Raw genomic sequence first — 6,492 nt, forward strand, 5'->3', positions numbered from 1 at the left:
TCAAGAGAGGGGAAGCCAAGCAGGCACACCTGAGCAGCTGCTGCTGCGGCGGCAGGGTCCCAGCAGCAACCACCGCCGCGGAGGCATACCTGAGACGCAGTCCGGGACAAAGGAGCCAGACGCGGCAGACGAGCGGATTCTACTCAACACCAGCAAGAACTGACAAGGAGCGGACAACTTCATCCTGCACTTTGCAGACCAGAGACGACCCGGGATCCAAGACTCCGCGTGAGTAGAAGCCCCACTTCCTCACTCCTTCTCTGAGAGCAGAGGAGGGAAGGCCACCCCTCCCCCCCCAGCACCTGTGATCTCCATCTTGGATACCGACAAAGCTCGGAGGAGTGGCTAGCTCCAGCTCAGGCCTTGGAATAAAACGAGTCATTTAGCAGGTCACAAGAACTTAACGGCGAAGTGACCTCACAGACTCAGTTCCATCCAGGGAAAAGTCACCCAGCTCAGGCGCCAGCCATTGGAGTGGCTCTCCTCACCGGGTAACCAGAGCCAGAGGCTGCCCCGCCCTCTAGCAGCCACCACAATCAATTGAAAAACAGAAACCCTGAGAATGGCTCCAGGCTGGGTGCTGTGAGATTTTTTTCACAAAATAGCTACAGGGAAAAGCTACTGTTCGTTGAAAGGCCTCAACTCTACCCAGAACCTAGCCTCATCACTGCATCCCCCTCTTTTGTGATTCTCAAAGCAGATCACCCTCCCAGTAAACTAACCTGGGAGGGGGATCTCAAAATCTTGGGTAAAGCAGAGCATTTTTCTGCCTGTTCCAACAAACTGACATAAGAAACCAATCAAGCCACAGGACCTCAAGCTGACCAGAGACTCCAACCAGACTCTGATTACAGACAAAAGGGAGATACAGGACTCTTCCCACCCCTCCCAAAAAAAAAAAAAAATCAAAGAACTTTTTTTTTTCTTCTTCTTCTTCTTTTCTTTTTTTTCTTTTTCTTGTTTTGTTTTTTTTCATTTTTTGTTACCTTATATAAAAAAAATTTTTTTTTGCTTTTCTAAAACTTTTATTAATCTTTAATTTTTGCCTCTTCTGAAAAAATAATTGTTTTCCATTAACTTTTTTTTCTTTTCTCCTCTTATTATTTTTATCTTAGGAATACGTGAATGTGTGTTTTCTTTTCTTTTCTTGTCTTCTTTCTCTTTTTCTTTCATTCTTAATTATCTTTTTGTTTTTTTTTTCTAGCTCTACTGAACTTCTGATCTTTTCTTCTCACTTTCCTATCCTTTCCAACTTTTCCTCTTAGTTCACCTTTATGTGACTTAACTCTTGTCCTGCACATCCTCAGATAAACCCATAGTTAACCAGTAGACCCTATCCCCCATTGTGTACACACTTAATCCACAAACTTATTACTCAATTCAAAACCTCTGAGACTTAAATTCATTAATAGCAGTACTACCTCTTTATACCTATATAATATTTTAAGTATTTTTTTAAAAGTTTTTCTCATCTCCTCTATGTCCCTCCCTTTCTCTCAACATATTCATATTCCTCTATAAATAGATGGTCTTTTAATCTCTAAAATAACATTAATTTTTACGTTTCTATTTTATTTTCTGGTCTCTTTTCATTCCCCTTTCCCTTCTTCTTTTTCTCTCTCTCTCTACTTACATCCTACCCAACCTATTTCCTGCATTGTGATTAGGACATAGTTAACTCTCCCTGTGCCTCCCCACACCAATCTATTCCTATTTTTTACCCACATCTCTCCCTAACCCTAATAATTTCTGGTTTTCCAAATTCTTCTCTGCGGTTCGAAGTCCTTTAACATATAGTTGTTTGATGTCGAATAGATGTATCTGTTGAACTAGATTGTATCTGTAGACTATTGACTGTACAAATGCAAACTTTGGTTGATGGTTGCCTTAAGATAGTGTTCTAGCACAAAACTGGTGCTATCTTCATCTCAAATGGGCAGAGTAAGCCGGAAAAACACAAGAAAAATGGCAAATTCGGGTATCTCAATTCCCAATCCTGATAATCAGGGGTTAGAACAGATAATGAATAATCCAGAGGAGAGTTCCCAAACAGCTCTACAAACACTGCTGGCAAACATGATAAATGAAAAGTTTGACAACGTACAAAGGACTCTGTATGAGCGTGATAGGGAGAGAGAGGAGGCATCCCAGAAGTTTATACAGGAATATCATAAGCGTGAGGAAGCTACTCAAAAACTGATACAGGATTTGCGTGAACAACTTGAGAATACTCAAAGAGAAAGAGAGGAATGGCGTGAGCAGGCTGAGAACACTCAAAGAGATCTGCAGGAATCCCACGAACGGGAGGAAGCTAATCAAAGAGTAATACAGGAATTGAGAGACCAGGTAGAGAACACACAAAGATCACTAAAGGCATTCATGGAATCCATTAACAAAGAGCTGAAGGAAGTCAGGGAGACCACAAAGGGAATGCTGAATGGAACCCAACAGAAGGAATGGGAGCCCAAAGAAACCATAACCAATCAACTAAGTGATTTGAGGACAAACACTGAACACCAAATTAAGGAAGTAAAGAAATTCATACAAGACCTAAAACAGAGCTTCAACAAAGAACTCGAAGCCATCAAAGCTGACCAACTAGAAGGAAAAGAGATAAAAAACAAAGTAGAGGGTCTTGACAGCAGGTTAGACCATGCAGAAGATCGAATCTCAGGGATTGAAGACAGCCTAGATATTATAGAGAAAGAACATACAACAATACAAGACAAGTCCAAGAAATATGATAGATCTATCCAATACCTGGAAGACACCATCAGAAGGCCTAATCTAAGGATAATGGGTGTAGAGGAGTACCTAGAAACAGAAGTTAATGGTCTAGGAAATCTGTTTAACAGGATCCTAGCAGAGAACTTCCCAAACATGCAAAAAGATAGGCCTGTCCAGATACAAGAAGCCTTTAGGAACCCAAATAGACCAGACCAGAATAGGACATCCCACCGTCACATTATAATCCACACAGGATCAACTCAGAACAAGGAAAAGATCCTTAAAGCTGTCAGAGAGAAAAGGGTAATCACTTATAAAGGGAAACCAATTAGAATCACCTCAGATTTCTCAGCAGAGACAATCAAAGCAAGAAGAGCCTGGAATGATGTATGCCATGCCCTAAAAACAAACAACTATCAACCAAGAATACTGTACCCAGCTAAACTCTCCTTCATAACTGAAGGCCAAATAAAAACCTTCCATAGCAAAGAAAAATTGAAACAATACATCTCCACCAAACCAGCCCTACAAAAGATTCTTAAAGATGTCCTACACATAGAAAACCAACAAGACCGCAATAAAGGCCAAGAAACTGCACCCAAACTGAGAATCCAAGAACCATAGGAAGAACCCAGTTTTCACAGCCCCCAAGAAGGTAGATAACATGGCAGGAACTCCCAAATACCTCTCAGTCCTATCTCTTAATGTTAACGGACTGAACTCTCCAATTAAGCGACATAGACTGTCTAGTTGGATTAAAAAACAAGACCCTTCTATCTGCTGGCTACAGGAGTCACATCTTGCCCGTAAAAACAAACACATTTTCAATGTTAAAGGCTGGAACAAAATCTACCAAGCAAACGGATCACATAAACAGGCAGGAGTTGCAATCCTAATATCAGATAAAATAGACTTCAAATTAAACTTTGTGAAAAGAGATAAAGAAGGTCGCGACATACTAATTAAAGGATCTCTCCTTCAGGAGGATATTACAATTCTAAATATCTATTCGCCAAACAATGGAGCACCCAAATTTATCAAAGAAACAGTACTTTCCCTCAAATCCCATATAGATCCAAAGACATTAATTGTTGGGGATTTTAACACACCACTCTCCCCACTAGATAGATCAAATCGGCAAAAACTCAACAGAGAAATCGCAGATCCAAACAGCTGCATAGATCAGCTACACTTAACAGACATCTACCGAACATTTCACCCAGCAGTATCAGAATACACGTTTTCCTCAGCAGCACATGGAACGTTTTCTAAAATAGACCACATTTTAGGCCACAAAGCAAACTTGTCTAAATTCAGAAACATTGAAGTTATACCTTGCATTCTCTCAAACCACAAGGGAATAAAATTAGAACTCAACACCAAAAGCCACCAAAGAAAGTCCAGTATCACATGGAGGCTGAACAACACACTGCTGAATCAAGAGTGGGTCATGGAAGAGATTAGAAAGGAAATTCAAATGTTCATGCTATTCAACAAAAATGAACACACAAATTACCAGCTCCTGTGGGACACAGCAAAGGCAGTACTCAGAGGCAAGTTTATAGCTCTGAGCTCCTACATCAACAAATTGGAGATATCTGAAACTAGCAATTTAATGACACATCTAAACCTCCTTGAAAAAGAGCAGCAAGATAAACCCCAATCCAGTAGACTGAAAGAAATAATCAAAATTAAATCAGAATTAAATGAATTAGAATCCAAAAAAACTATAGAAAGAATCAACAAAACAAAGAGTTGGTTCTTCGAAAAACTTGACAAAATTGACAGACCCTTAGCAAATCTTATCAGAAAAAGAAGAGAACACACCCAAATTAATAAACTCAGAGATGAGAATGGAAACATCACCACGGAAACAAGCAAGATTCAGAACATTATAAGGGAATACTTCTCAAAACTTTATGCTAAGTTTGAGAATTTGACAGAAATGGACCTCTTCCTAGCAAATATTGACATGCCAAAACTAAACCAAGATGAGGCAAACTATCTTAACAGGCCCATATCAAGCATTGAAATAGAAACAGCAATAAGAGACCTCCCATCTAAGAAAAGTCCAGGACCAGATGGTTTTACAGCGGAATTTTACAAGGCCTTCAAAGCAGAGCTCACACCAATTCTCCTCCAACTCTTCAATGAAATTGAAAGAGAAAGCTCACTACCGAACACATTCTATGAAGCCATCATAACCCTCATCCCAAAACCAGGCAGGGACTCATCAAAGAAAGAGAACTATAGACCCATTTCTTTGATGAACATTGATGCAAAACTTCTCAACAAAATTTTGGCCAACCGACTTCAACAATTCATCCAAAAAATCATACACCACGATCAAACAGGATTCATTTCAGGGATGCAAAGCTGGTTCAATATACGCAAATCAATTAATATTATTCATCACATCAACAGGAGCAAGAATAAGAACCACATGGTTATCTCAATAGTCGCAGAAAAAGAATTCGACAAGATCCAACACCCCTTTATGATGAAGGTTTTGGAAAAATTAGGAATCCATGGAACATTCCTCAATACAATAAAGGCTGTATATGACAAACCTACAGCCAGCATTATACTCAATGGTGAAAAACTAAAGCCATTTCCCCTTAACTCAGGAACAAGAAAAGGATGCCACTCTATCCGCTTCTCTTCAATCTAGTATTAGAATGCCTAGCTACAGCAATAAGACAAGATGTAAACATAAAGGTGATCTGAATAGGGAAAGAAAAAATAAAATTCTCCCTCTTTGCAGATGACAAGATCTTTTTTTTTTTTTTTTTAATTTTATTTTATTTTATTTGAGAACATACTGTACAGAGGGGTTACAATTACATGGGCAGGATAATGCATACATTTCTTACCAAGCATTGCAGCCTCCTCCTTTGTTTACCCTTCACCTCCCTTCCCAGCCTCCCCCCTCCCTACCACCCAATCATACCCCTCCACTCCCCCCCCACCGACATTGTAAAGCTGGTTTTGACATGACATTTTGTACTTCTCATTGTTGCAACAGGTCCACCTGAATCCTTAAAAGACTTGTTTGTCCCCATCTCCTCCACATGTTATACTGACATCAAATATAGTGAAAGCGGGGGTTACACTGTGGGGGAGGGACATACAAAGCAACAAAGAAATAATCTTATAAATGCGTTAGAAATACATGCATGAAAGAAACAAAAACATTAAAATACATATTTGAGGGTTCGTTTTCCTAACATCACATTCTCTGACTTTTTCCGCTTGACTCATACCTATACTAGATATTGCAAATAAGGGAAACCATGGGACCTATGTTTCTTTGGGCCTGGCTTACTTCACTTAATATAATTTTTTCCAAGCCTTTCCATTTCCTAAAAATTGGGGAAATGTCATTCTTTCTGATGGAGGCATAGAATTCCATTGTGTATATATACCACATCTTCTTGATCCATTCATCTACTGAGGGGCATCTGGGTTGGTTCCATGTCTTAGCTATGGTAAATAATGCTGCAATAAACATAGTTGTGCTGGTAGCTTTAGTGTGGCCTTGTTTGTGATCATTTGGGTAAATGCCCAAAAGTGGGATTGCTGGGTCTTTGAGGAGCTCTATGTGGAGTCTTTTGAGGAACCTCCATACTGCTTTCCAAAGTGGTTGAACAAGTTTACATTCCCACCAACAATGAAGTAAGGTTCCTTTCTGTCCACATCCCCTCCAGCATCTGTTGTTGTTAGAGTTCTTGATTTTTGCTGTTCTAACTGGAGTGAGGTGATATC

This window comes from Dipodomys spectabilis, unplaced genomic scaffold (assembly GCF_019054845.1).
Source record: "Dipodomys spectabilis isolate Male_0828 unplaced genomic scaffold, ASM1905484v1 ptg000220l, whole genome shotgun sequence".
NCBI classification, from domain to species: domain Eukaryota; kingdom Metazoa; phylum Chordata; class Mammalia; order Rodentia; family Heteromyidae; genus Dipodomys; species Dipodomys spectabilis.